The sequence below is a fragment of the Oryza glaberrima genome, chromosome 10 (genome assembly GCF_000147395.1).
Source record: "Oryza glaberrima chromosome 10, OglaRS2, whole genome shotgun sequence".
Lineage (NCBI taxonomy): Eukaryota > Viridiplantae > Streptophyta > Magnoliopsida > Poales > Poaceae > Oryza > Oryza glaberrima.
Window position 1 is genome coordinate 18,011,834 of NC_068335.1, and position 15,341 is coordinate 18,027,174.

General features: G+C 37.3%; 1 non-coding gene across 1 annotated transcript; it reads right to left on the bottom strand.

Moving 5' to 3' along the window:
- Positions 1–8,811: 8,811 nt before the first annotated feature.
- TRNAA-AGC (transfer RNA alanine (anticodon AGC)) lies at positions 8,812–8,884 on the bottom strand. The gene has a single exon. It is a non-coding gene; the product is annotated as a tRNA-Ala (tRNA).
- Between the last annotated feature and the right edge of the window lie 6,457 nt (positions 8,885–15,341).

Sequence of the window (15,341 nt, forward strand, 5' to 3'; positions counted from 1 at the left end):
AACCATTAAGTTGCATTTATCCCCTTCTCTTGAAAACTTAGTCTTTCTTGACCTTGGCCACTAATTACTACTACATTTTTAAAGTTGACTGTTGACTCCATGCTGCCACTAAAGCCCTGTGATGGTAACACCTATTTGGATGACAGAAAAAAAATACCTTTTATTTTCATCCTTGTCTATTAGAGCAAGTTTAATAGTATAGTCCACTACCAACTCTAAATCATTTATAGCCAATGTAATAGCTAATTTATACAATAGTTGCTTGCTATACTATTAATACATGGTCCCACCTGTCATACACACATTACGTCTTGGAGCCCGTGCTACAACTGGCTACATATCTATAGCCCGCTGCTCTTCTATCTCTTCCTTTATCTCTTTAAAATATGTTTATAGCTGGTTTATAGCCTACTATTGTACCTGCTGTTAGGGTCACTTGTGACTTGTGAGTAGTGACAAGCCTTGTGGTTGTCACTCTGCCAGCAATACTTTGTTTGGTGCTAATCCAGTCAGGTCACTTACTGACTTGGATCAGTCAGGTTATTTACTGATTTTAGTCACATGTTACCGTGCACTACTGGCAGTAGAAACTGTAGTCTTATTGGTCTCCCTCCTCCCATTTTCAAAGTGTCTCTCTTGCTGATAGCAAAAGGTTAGCTAAGTGGTCCAATAGCACAATCGCAATCATGCATGCATGAGACCATAATCTACTACCGTTTGGTATTTGTATGCTACTAATTTTCAGGTGATAACTAGAAAACTTTGCTAGATTTCTGAACCACAGAAATTACTGTTGTAGTTTTATTTTATATAATGGAGTATTGTTGGGATTGATCATCTGAGACCTAAACTCAGTAAATAACTGAACAATCGGTCATGATATATGCAAACTGGTGAGACTATGGGACATGAAGCACATGAATATGTCCCAAAACAACCATCTCACGGATGATGTGAATATCGAATTCAATATTCTTCGTACGACGATAATGAACCGGATTGATCGTCATATAAGACGATGGTGGCCGAAGCAATTGAGATATGAAGCTTCTGTAGAAGCTACTGTAGCCAACATTACTCGATCGGCGACAGCACGAGCAACAGCACAGTATTCCACCTCAGCATTTGAGCAGGCGATGATGTTAGAGATGATCAGAGACCAAGTTATCGCCAAAAAAGAAAATGTAGGTGGTGTTTTTTTCTTCTGAAGATAAAGATAAAGTTTTTTACGTACAACGAGGTGGTACTAACGTATGATTGATTAAGTTTTAATCAGTATAAACTTGAAAAATAGATTAATATCATATTTTAGAGTAACTTCCATATAAAAAATTTTTGCACGAAACATACCATTTAGCAGTTTGAAAAGTGTGCCACGAAAATCTTAATTTTCATCTAACTCTTGTTGGTGCATATATCTTACAATACTTTATGCTCTTTTTGACAAGTCAAAGATCCTCCATCTCACTCCTTATTTGATTGGACCAACTATGTATAGAACAAAGGTTACTACACGTCAGAAAATATCATTTTCTAATCACTTCTCAAAATCATGGATGAGCAGGCAGATTACGCTGTCTGTATTGAGACAACGAATTAATTAACAAGATTATGTGATCTTACATGTAGTTGACTTAATACATAAATATTCAAGGATAAATGTTCTGATAAATAATTCGAATAATATCCTAACAATCACTGGTTCAGCATGTCGGTTCACGGTATATAGCCGATCTGGCACTCCATCAATTTTTTTTCCAGACCAAAGCATCAAATTCCCTGAACCTGAACGATCAAAATCATTTGGGGCTACATCAACAGCAATGCTTGAGCTTTGCTCAGTGACTCTTTGATAAATTTTGCCTGAATTTTCCACTGTAATAATAGCACAATTAGTCAAGCAGATAAGCAAACTGGCTGGTCGGTGCCAAATGGGCATTAATTCTTGGACTATCATGAGATGATGATAGTGAGAGTATTTCAGCAACCTAGATTAAATGTACGCCACAAAATTTGGGCTTTTGATCCGTGCATACCTCCTCTTGGCGGTAAATTACTCTCATATCGCTATACAACACATGTTTCTGAGGTTAATCAAAAAATTACTCCTTCCTATCCAGTCACTAATAGCACTTCCAACGTCATATACTAATTTCAGGAAAGGTATATTTATCCATCAGGTTTCACTTTTGGGTGCATGGATGTTAAATTGTTAATGGTGAAACTAGGTTGATAGTGGCGTATTGAGGATTTTGGGTATAGGTGATCAACTCACATTTTTTTTCGAAAATACTATAAATGTAACATATCAATATACAATACATACAAGAATTAACCAAAAATGTATCGTGATATATTAAATTAATAAGTGAATTTTCTTTTTTTTTCTTCTTTTCACGGGAGGTGTTTTCTCTTTTTCTTTTACCATACATATCCTTGGGGTTTTTATTTCCACGGCCCACCTAGACCACCTCTAGATCCACCCATGGTTGATAGAGTCATGTCTAATTAACCGAGGGATAAGGAAAAAAATATTTTTTTTCTTTTGAAAAATCAGATGAATCGTTATTTTCTGATTAAGGTATATATTTTATCTTAGTTTTCGTTAACACGTTTTTCAAACAGCTAAATGGTGCATTTCGTGTAAAAACATTCTATGCAAAGTTGCTTTTAAATATCGGATAAATCTATTTTTTAAGTTTGAAATAATTATAACTCAATTAATCTGGTTTTGCGTGTCCGTAAATATGAAGTGAATTCAAACGTACAGGACTACAGGAGAGATCAATAGATGGATAAAGCTAACCTACTGGCTCTGTTCAGTCATGGATTCAGATCTTGTGAGGGGGACATGCTGCCTATGACCGGTTAGCACATCTTACAAGCTCCAAACTCCAACTTGCACGGCAGACAGCTCCACAATGGATTCATTATGTACTCCCAAAACTTGAAAATTAGTGGCATGTGATTCATGATGGTTTTGAGTCTTTGGATTATGGATTAATTACATATGCTGCAAGGTAGATTTAAACTGGTTAATTAGCAAACCAAGTCAAACAAGCTCCATATTTGTTTATCTGAAGTCATATGGTTTTGAGTTTTGACACACATCATTAGCGAGGTGTAGATAATTGCATTCAATTGACCATTTAGTGAGGGAAAAAAAACTGAATAAACTAATGCTGGGGATTTACTGTCCATTCTGAACAGGAACTAACCATCTCATTCTGACTATCCTATGCAATTTACACCTATAAACTTTGTCGATTAGAATTAGAAGTAGTGGTTTGTACCTAAACACATGCAATTACCTAACTGTTGCTGCTTGGTCATCTTACTTATAATTTACTAGTTTACTTACTCCATGAAACACCAATCCAACTAACTAGGGAGACACTGAGAATCCCATCATAGTGCTAGTGGACAATGGAACATGGATGTTGATGTGCAGACTTATTCTACTACTGTTCTTGGACAATTGGTGCTTAGGTTGGACATCTGTTCATCAGGTCGCCTGCACGAGGTCAGAGAAGACCAACGAGATGCAGAGTGAAGTCACCTGAACCGTCAGCATAATGCCGTCATATGCATTGAGGATTTGACATTGTTGGTACTACAAAATGTCCTTGGGCTGGTACTTTCAGAGAATAAACTTCATGTACGGTATGTCATGTCAGCTCAGAGATCTTCTTGTTGTTCTTGGGGTGCAAATTTGGATTAGCAATTCCATTTCCATTATATTTATAACAATGGTGGTATTTTTAAGACAAAGATGCACAAATCTTTTGCATATTCTCGAAAAAGAATACTCTGAGTTAACAATGGTTGCAGATTGTTAGTTTTATTGGAGAATCTAAAGAAGAAAATCAGAATCAAATATCTTAGGAAATGAATCAAACATTGTATGGCAAGGTTACGATTTATATCCGAACTGGAATGAAATGAAACTACAAATTGCACATATGTTCAGTAAAGTTAAAAGCTGCAAAGACTCTTGTTGTTTAGTTTAATCATTGATTTCTTGGCACCATGATTCAAACCTGTAATTGTTAGGTATTTGCTTTGCCGTGTGCGTGGCCCTTGACTTGACTAGAATAGATGTATAATTGCTACGTTTCAGCACATTAACAGTTGAGATTATACTATATTTCATTTCATTGGCAAGTCAAGCAAGAAAGCCCCTTTGGGGTCAAGGCTGTTATTAGTAGACTATTAGTACCAGCTAGGATGTTTATCTACTACGAACCTGACAATTGTTTCTTTTTAACTGATGAAACTGTCATGTTCATCTTCAGTAGAAAAAAGTGACAAAAGTTCATGTGGTAAATACTAATTTGATTTCACTGAAACTGGTCTTTCACTTTTCTCGCGAACGCGCAGAAGAATTGCACGTCTTTGTATTAAGTAGGAAACTGATCTTTCACATATGTTGCATTTGGGCACTGGACAGCTTAGTTTGCCATGGAAACCATATTCAGCTTGAATCATTTTGTGTTAATAACTGGCTGTAATCTCGCAGTGCAGACTGCAGAACTACTGAAAATTACGCAGAATTCTTGAATAATTTTCAGTATTTGCCAAAATACAGATCAGAGTGACGGCAACAACGATTACTCTGCTGACGTTTTTAAGAATTCGTACCAAAAGATCAGAAGGTACCACTTACCTGTCGACTCAGCAGCAAACATGGTCAAATTGAAAAATTCAGGCCGGCATGCATTTCAGTCTCAAATCATTACGACGATATATATTAAAATTCAAACATACTCCGAGTAATAAACTACTAATAAACCGATAAATTAATTGGTTAGTTAGATCTTCCATAGAGTAGACGATGTGATTGAATATTTGAATCTTTCAACGGTTACATAATTACATGGCCTGAATTTTCTGAAACTGGAATGGTTGTTTAGAAAACAATGGGGGTATGGCTGCCTCCTTCCTGGAAATCTTAAGCTTGCCGGTTGAAAACGATATGGATAGCGTGTGCTTGCTCAATTGTGCAAGTTTTTTTTTTAGACTGGTTCAATTGTGCAAGTTGAGAAGCTAGATTGCTTCATTTGTCTAATCTAAGCCATTTCAGACGCCATCTTTTGATGAGTGAGCAGCGGGAGCGGGAGCTGATGCTGATGGCCGGTTTAAATTCGTACTAGTTTGGTAAAATATCGCCATTGTGTGTCAATGGCATGTGGGACATGGCCCCATTTTTCATTGTGAAAATTGGTAGTAGTTTGTCAAACTACAATTCAAGCAACGGTATTTTGTCAATAATCTCAAATAGAAATGTGTTCCATCAGCATATGCTCCCAAATTTGTCCATTCTAAATTTCGGAGGAGTACATAACTGACAGAAGAAATAGAAATATAATTTTTGCCTCACCGGAGCACCGTTGAAACAAAACCACGTTTGATACTTTGATATCATGCATGAATTCTTTATATGGGCCTTGAAGAGGTAACTGTGTTTATGGATTGGGTCTCCATGAGGAATCCAGCAAATCTCGAAAGCTTGGCCCATTTAAGCCCACTTTGGAAATAACTGCCGATTCAAGCCCACTTGTCCCGAAAGATTGTTTTGCAGGCCTGACCTATCCATGATGGTACAACTACAAGAAAAGAGTTCCATTTTACAATATTTGAGTTTCAGATTAGTGCTCAAAGTCTCAGATTAGTCCTGCAGTCTGCAGTGCAGTAAGCCTCTATGCTGCAGCTGCAAAGCATCTGCTAGTATGCGGCAGTCTGGCATAAAACCTTACCTTTGCTAATCTCAACTGCAAGACTGAAAATTTGAAAGGCCTGCAAAGAAAGCCTTTATAACTTACTTCTCTGAAAAGATTGTTGTCGAGATCTCAACTGTCCATGATGGCACAACTTTTTTTTCAAATTTTAGGCATTCAATTTCAAAACCTGCTTGCATCTGCATTAAACCCTCCATGCTGCAGCTGCAAAGCATCTGTCAGTTAGTTTCAGTTTCAGGCTTCAGACCAAGATGAACATGGCCACTGCTGCATGCGACGGTCACAGCGTCAGATCAAGATTAGCTAACTCCAGAAAATGTTTCAGTTTCAGCTTGCTGCATGAAAAGAGTGACGATCAATACTGAATAGTACAATTACTGATGGCGTCCGGATTCACTGCAGGTTTGCGGAAAGCAACCGTATCTGCATAGCAGAGAAAACGGCAGAGAAGAAAACAACACTCGTACCGCTGCGGTAACGCGGACACACACATGAAGACAGCAGCTTACAGTACTCCTAACTGTTACTATGTCCGGAGACTAGTCAGTTCTCATTAATTTTGACAATTTGACCCTTTACGAAAACTATTTTTACAAATGAATCACTGCCAAAACTTATTTAAAAATGACCTTTCTGCTCAACGCCAAATCATGTGGCGCTACACCTCAGCGCCACGTCAGCTGGCGCTAAATGCCGTGCCACGGCGGATGGTAGACTAAGTCAACGTGCCAACGTACATTCAGCGCCACGCTATTTGGCACTGAGGTGTTTAAGTTCAGCGCCACACGATTTGGCGTTGAGCAAAAGGGTCAGATTTGAAATAAGTTTTGGCGGCGGTTCATTTGTAAAAATAGTTTTTGTAAAGAGTCAAATTGTCAAAATTAATGAGTCAGTTCTCCCAACGATATACTACCTCTGTCTCAACAGCGTCATATATAAAAAAACAGAGGGAATTATGTTTTAAGATGATATTTAACCAGTCATTTTATCTTAAATATTATGTATGTACCATTTTGTGACTTGTTTTATCACTGGAGATATCTATTAAATTTTTAAATAAGACGAAGGATCAAATATCATATTAAAAGTCAATAAATTTTTAAATTTAAAAACGGAGCGAGTATGTGCTGACGCCACTGTCCATGTTAATACATGGTACGTACTACAGTTGGCTGGTTATGAAAGGCCTGTTTAGATTTCAACTTTTTCTTCGAACTTTTAACTTTTTCGTCACATCGAACTTTCCTACACACATAAACTTTTAACTTTTCCGCCACATCGTTCAACTTCTTTAAAACTTTCAATTTTAGCGTGGAACTAAACACAGCCAAAGTCTCCTTTTCATCCTGAAGCAACAGTATTTCTGTAACTGTCAATCACACGACACTACTGCTGATGATCAGTTCATGCAGACTTGCAGATTGAATCTTTTTTTTTTTCCTTTTGAGTTCTGTCCCTACTTTTCTGCACCAATATCAACGGATTAAGATCGAAACGGTTTGGTTTGTTACATACTTACATTACAAAAATATTTATTAACGTTAAAAGATCCTGATCATCACTGAATAATTAACTGTTTACAAACTTCTTCTGCTGCCTAGCCTGGATTAACATTGGCCAAACAAAAGGGAGAGATCACAGGACAGTACTGTAAAGGCCATGATATAATACAGCTAAGCTGCTAACTGCTGCTGCAGCTAGCAATAATCACACAAATTATTCTTATCCCCTCTTATTGCCAACATGTACATGCTCCGTAGATGGGGCAGGTTTTGCAACTAATTGCTGTACGCCTTCGGCTACTGTTGCACATTGAATCACCAGCTTGGTGTTAACCTAAGAAAGAGAGAACAATATCAATTAAATTATTATTCATGCCATTTGCCACTGCATATCGGATGTAGTATAATGCATGAACAGTATTAATTACTTCACCTGTCTCCGACACTTTTGATTGGTTGATTTCTTCTTCATGTTCACAATTGTTTTGATTATTGCTACTGATGGGTGGGATTAACGAGTCGACAGATCAAATTAAAGATCTGAACACTGGTGATCTTCTTTCTCTTTCTCGAACGGTTATGACATTGCTGACATTTTATATATGCGTACGAAAGAACAATGTGCTCTATTAATTTTAAGAAAAAAAAATAAAACGGGACTAAACTCTACAGTTGCACAGCTAATTAAAAAAAACTAGACGAAAATCACAACTACGACCAACATTGGTGATCTTGTCAGTGTACTGCAAATATCACCCTTATGAGGCCGTGCGTTCGTTCGTTAAAGTCTGGCTCATGATCATCATTCATCATGATGAACTGATGATGATAACGGTGACTCCTGTAGTAATCAACGTGAGACTACTGTAGTAATTAACCTTGTTGATTTTTCTGATGGAATTAAGCAGTTGGAGGAAGTTAATTGGAGACGGACACGGCCTGAATGCGTGATGGGTCTGAATCTGCACATGCAGACATGCAGCGGGGAAGAGAAGAGAGCGATGCAGGCTACTAGGTGCAGATCGACTCTAAAACAGTTTCAGGATTGGACATGGGGGTTGTAGAGTAATTAAGCCAGACAGCCTGTGACTGAAACCAACTGAACCAAACACAATCGTAAGGTCAGTCATCGTATTAATTCTGAAGTAACTAGCTACTAGTACAGTACTCCTAGTAGAAAAGAACACAACTCGATTGAGAAATTCAGAACTAATAGGAAGAACACAACTTCTGAAAATGATAAAATGGTTATAAGGTCGAGGCTCTCTACCTTTCAGCGTCAAAAAAAGAACATAGTTTATCATTTTCAGAAGTAGAAATTAAAAACAAAACAAAAGAACACAATCTCAAAGTCAGTTCATCATCTTTACAACTAGCTGCTAGTAAAGAACAGAAGAACAATCGCGCAGGATCAGCTTGTGAAAATACTGATCAGAAGAAAATAGCAAAAAGAGCAAGAAAAAAATCAGAGGAAAATAGAAAAAAGAGCAAGATCGCAGCGCAGGATCAGCTTGTGAAAAATATTCAGAAGAAAATAGCAAAAAGAGCAAGAAAAAAAATACTGTTACAGATGGAGATGCGGGGTATCGATCCCCGTACCTCTCGCATGCTAAGCGAGCGCTCTACCATCTGAGCTACATCCCCATTATGGTAATTGTGATTTTTTTATAATCTATAACTAATACTACCTCAATTCTACAATATTACTTCATCGGAAGGAGTAGATTGATAGCTAAAATTTCCTATCGGAAGGAGTAGAAAAATAAATCTCCATATTCGTCACCCTTTGCATGCATGGATGCCGGGCCCAACTCAACATATCAGTCGTCATTAGCCTTTTCCTTCTAACATCGATCCTACCAAATGTGCCTGATTAATCTACCTACCAGATCACGTACTTAATTAAACTGACACTAATAAGACTGACTACTGAGTACGTCTTGACAGTTGACACACGCACATCACTGTCTGTACTTGTACATTAATATCACTCGATGATCATTAGTCAACTACTAACCAATATGACACCTCCGCACGACGACTTAGCTAGCTAGCTAGCCCTAATTAATCACAGTCACTCTCACTGCAGAAAAAGGCTATAAATGGGGCTTAATTAGGGTATATATACACATTATATTCATACACACAAATTTGATCCCGATCGACCAACATTATATCCATGCATATATATTATTCCCAATAATCCATGTACGCATTCATCGACCAATCTGCAGTTTGCTTTCCAACTACTAAGCTATAGAACATGCATGCATGGTCCATTAATTTGCAGCTATGGCTAAGCTAGCTCGATCAGGGACCAGGGAAGAAGATGGATCATATCATATGGATGCAGATGGTTCAACTAATTAATGCATAGATCGATACGTACCCATCATATCTCTAATGCTAATGGCCACGCATGAACATAGATAGTGATAGTGTTGTTACACAGATCGACATCTCCAGATCTGAGATTTCTTTCATTGATTCCATTATTCCAATAATCTAGATGTGTATAATCAGCGGTTAGCAATCGATTATGCAGTTAGAGGATCATGTCATCATCTATTCATCCATCTTCATATCTTCTAGATGTCTTCCATGATCCGGAGAGAAAGGGTTAACTTAAAATTAAACTATCATTAGTACATTGTTAATTACAGTGTAGCTCATCACTTGATTGATCTCTGAAGCATTTGCAATTCTCTGCACTATCTCTCTGATTCTGAAGAACTCTGAAGATGCAAAGCTTAGCTGCATATGCTGCTCCTTTTGGGTCGCGTGGGCCCACCTGCAGCTGCCTGCGGCCCAATCCTAGCGATCTACAGAAAGTGGGCCCCACGCGCATCCCGATCGATGTAGACCGGGCCCACATGTCCGGGAGGTGCGTGCACCGCGGCATGTGCATGTGTGTGTGTCCCGTTGCATTTTTTTTTCTGGCGGTAATATATCTCATCTCGATCGAATGGGACTTTTCGCCTCACTCTCTTTCGCTTTTCGGCTCAGCTTGGACAAAGAAAGGATCAAGGAGGAAGAATCATGATTCATGAATCGTGTCACGTGCAGGGTTTATCAAATCGTTTTGAGTGGGGTTACCGATCACCCTACGGTTTTACGGTTATCGTGAGGTATACCGTGGTTCTAAGAACCGAACCGAGAAGTTTATCGTACGTGATAACCGTACGATAATCGTGTGGTTTTGTAAAACCTGGTTGCGTGATGCAAGAAGGGTGAGACGGTGAGAGGCTGCAATATATACTCATCATGTCATGTGCATGGCTTGCTTGCAGCAGGGTGGATGGATGGATGGGCTCATGGGCATGCCAAGTCCATAGCAGATGGGGCCATGAACTTTTAATGGACACATCACACATGGAGGAATGGCCATGCTTGATTAATAAAGTGTCACACATGATCATGCTAACACAATCATGACCGTCTTGTGACTTGTGTTTATGCTGTGTGCGTGAGTCATCTTTTGCAACTGTTTTTTTTCCTTTAATCAAATGGAACTACATTAAAATAGGGATTTTATGATCTTTGAAAAATTACCTCGAGATTGCACTATAAAATTTTACTATTTTCAAAGATAGTAAAATTACCTACACTAAAATATAGGAGAGCTAATTAGGTCCATTTGAGAAGCTCCCAATAGCTACAATCTCTTCTAATATTAAAAGTTCCATCGAACATTTTAACTTTTTATTTATATTATGATAATCTGTACGTAGTTGCAGAATCTAGAAAAAAAAACTCAAAACTGCTAGAATCTGTTTTTTCTAACTTCTCCAGATTTTTATCAGCCGGATGGATTCGGAATCTAAATCCCCTCTCCCCAAAGAGGGCCTTAAATAATGTGTGCATATAAGTAACGTTCCTTTGAAGCACATGCGTTAGTTCAAATCCCGTGAATTTCCTGCGTAGATACAAATTACTGATAGCACGTCAATGCAAAGCAGGGGAGATTTCCTTGAATACTAAGCTTGTTGTTTGCGTGTGTTGTAAAGTTGACATGGATTTTCTGCCCCTGATATAGGAGGGTATACGGCAAATAGCATCCAGGCATGCACCTAGCTAGCAGACAGTGAGACAGAACAGTGGATTGATCAGTTAATTGGGACCTATTATTATTGGTGAGATGCTGATATAGACAGAGAGCAAAATAATACAACAATCTTTAGCATGATTGGTTAGGTGTTGTGTGTATGTATGTTTTACAGTGTGAGACATTTTCATTGCAACAAGGTACCTTGTCCCTTTCTTTTCTTGAGAAACAAGGCAGTTTTCACTCATGCACATCAGCACATGCTTGGAACAAGGAATTTTTTGGCAGGGTATTGCTTTCACTAGACAATGGTGTGTATTTGGGGTAGGGTGCAAGAACCTAGGTAGCCCTTCTAGTGAGGAATTGGAGAGAAGAACATCCTCCCACTGACTTCTGAACATGCACAACTGTTGTTAAGGTATAGCATCTATGCTCTTCATTTCTTACTCCAAGTATAGAATTCATCATTTCACACACACACACAAATAAAAAACCCCTCCGTTTCTTCTTGATATTATATGAGTCCAGTTCAAAATGTCGTTTGTGGTTACCTCTAAACTAATTGAACTCTAGAATTTATTTTCTGTTAAAGAAGTGACTAAACAAACTAATATGACTGACTAATACTCTTCCGTTCTAAAATGCAGTAAGATGTTTTAGTTTTGTACTACTAAGTTAAATAAGTTAAACTTTTTAAAAGTTAGACCAAATCTAGAGAAGAACGTAGTAACACTTCCAACACCAAATAAAATATATTCTAAAAATATATTCAATGGAAGATTTGATTTGGTGTTGCAGATGTTACTACTTTTATATAAAAAACCAAATACTAATACCATTAGTAACATCTGTTGGGTCCTTTTATGCAAATATGATAGTATATCAACAGTACTCACCTGGCTCTGACACTCTGACAGCCATGGTTGCTGCTTGATTGCTACTAGCTTCAACATCAACAGCACTTACATTAACCGGTGAAACCATGGGCGCATTAATCGTATCACGTCCTGCATTAGCGCCATATAACAGTATAACACAACATGTGCCATTTGGTTTTGAAAATCTTAGAGACTATAAATTTCTAACAATCTAACACGAGGGGATAAAAACAGGGGAACAGCTTGTTAACACAAAGGGGGGAGAACCCAAAGAAAAACAGACCTACATTTCATCCTCAGAGTAGTTCAGATTATGCGATTCCTATTTATTTAAATAAAACTAGTTTAAATAAAATGCTATATGAAATCTAAATATATAAAATAAACAGTGCTTGCAACTTAAGTTACATAAATATCATGAACAGTAATTATAGGAGGTACCATAATACATTGATCGTACTTCGTAAGATTTATCTGTTAACTTTATAATTATACAAAAGGATCACTATTTAGGAAATTTTTCGACGAGGCGGGCTTCTTCGATATGTGAGTGAGGGAAGGAGGACGAGGGGGGGGGGGTGCTTCAATACGACATACAATGTTTTCTGTTTGATAGTACATAGATTACTTATCTTTTCTAATCTAATACATCATGTCTATTTATACTTACATCTTAACTGCTAGTAATAAAATTCTTTTTACTACAGTAGTAATAATAGAATTAATAAATCAGTGGTTAAGATCACTTCTACCGGTGACGATACTGATAGCAGAAGACTTGACAATACTGATAGCATAACACTAATAGTAGAGGTACTCAATGAGCACACGTTCTAGATGTATCAATAAATAAAACACAACCCTCTCACTTTTCACCAAAATAAAACAATAGCCTTAATTCAACTGACCTTCCATTCATAAGGAGCTCGTGAGAAAAGCGAGTAGCTCACGCCTCACTCACTCACACAGGCACATGCCCAACGACGTACTGATCGATTGGATGGATAGATCACAAGCTACTAACTAGGTTGATTGATTATTCGCGACTTATGCTGCAATTATACAAGGACACACCCTACAGCAATTAAATTAAACTCTTAATAGAAAAGTTAGCACTGCATGCACTGAAAAAGTTCAGACTCAGATCGATCAGGTCGTCATCAAGATGACAAATATTCTTGCACCAAACCAAACGATCCATCTCATGGTCTCGATCAAATTGGGAATTAAGAAGAAAGGGGATTAAATTATCCGAGGTGCTTTTTGGGAGTTGCATTCTTTTCAGATTCGAAGCCCGTGCATGATCTGAATAAATTATCTGCATCATGCATCTCGTCACTTGTTCAGTATTCTGTGTCCCTCTTTTTGATCCCTTCTCATGCTATATATTAATTTAGCATTCTTTTGATTTACGGAGAAATCATAAGGAACTTGGAGGATTTTGATCCTACAGAAAAAAATTTCTAAGGCCTTTAAAACAAAAGATAGAATCCTGTTACTTCCTTCAAAATTCCTAATATTGATGGCATTGCTCAATCTGAAGGCTTCTTTATACTTTTTTTTATACAATTGTGAATTAATCTTTAGGATAAGATTGGTAAAAGAAGTTCTGTGCTTGAAATGTTAGGTGCTTTTGCATAAACTGGATGGCTGTGCAGTGGTCCTGAATTACTACATATATATATATATATATATAGGCAGTTGGGACTTGGGATCGATCATGTGAGCTCGACAGTACCTTACCTAGCAGGCAAGGTAACATGCATTCATGCCAGTATTCTGGCCACATCATTTTGTAACTAAATGTGTTATAATTTAGGTCTTGTTTAGATCAAAAAATTTTAGCCAAAAATATCACATCAAATATTTAGACACATGCATAGAGCATTAAATGTGGAAAAAAATCAATTACACAATTTGCATGTAAATTGCGAGACAAATCTTTTAAGCCTAATTATGCCACGATTTGACAGTGTGATGTTACAATAAGCATTTGCTAATGACAGATTAATTAGGCTTAATAAATCCGTATTAGGTTTACAAGCGGAATCTATAATTTGTTTTGTTATTAGTCTACGTTTAATACTTTAAATGTGTGTCCGTATACTTCAAAGCTTTTTACACCCAAAGAACTAAAAACACCCTTAGTACATGATGTACTGAGTTACTGACCCTGAATTGATCAGGTTAACAGGTTGACCCTTCATCCGTATCAAAATATAATAACTCAGGTATCATGGAAAATATATTGTAGTATGTTAGCAGTAAAAAGAAGTGATTTAATTTGGTCTGAAATTGACTTGGATTTTGAGTTTTGACTATTCGGTGTTTGCATTTTTCCTGATAATTGGAGAAGCAGCTAAGCTAGCTGCATGCCATGGTGGACCTTTTCTAGATCTTGATCGATTCTGACTACGCAACCAAACGTAGCGAACGAATTGATTGATTAGCTAGTGCTGCACTGCGCAATAATCAAGCATAATTTTTTTTTCCTTTTTGCTGTGACAAGCTGGCAATTAAGATATAGACAACACTATATCTGGGAAAATGGATAATAATATATAATGTAGGAGTATTCACTATTATGCACTACACTTGCTACTCCCAACGTCAAATAATTCCGTTCGTTCAAAAATATAACCAGTTATAAAGTTTTTCACGGAGATTAAATAGCGAGATGACAATGATTAATTGAGATGAATATATATAAATAAAGTACTCCTTAAAATATAACTTATAGCCCTTAGGATTTGTTCCAAAATATAACAAATTCTCCATCGACATTCTCTTCCCAACCAATGACAACTCTCCAACATTCACTTTTTCTACCTACCTCCACTACTCATCCAATCACAGCTCTCCACCACTCATTCTACCTACTTTCTTAATAACCGTGTCGAACCCTCAAACAAACTTCCTATATTCTGGGATGGGTGGAGTAAATGTGACAGTGTTTTGATTGATTGAAACAGGATAGTACGCAGATAAGCAACTATATTTTGGGACGAAAAACTAAACAGCAAGTTACATTTTTAAGGGTGGACGGAGTACTAATTACGAGAATATGTTTCAATCTCAACAAGTAGCTTTAAACATCCAGTCAAAGATCAATAGAAAACTCAGCTCTTTCTGCTTAAAAAAAACACTCTTTCTAATTTAAAATCAGCAGACAAAACAT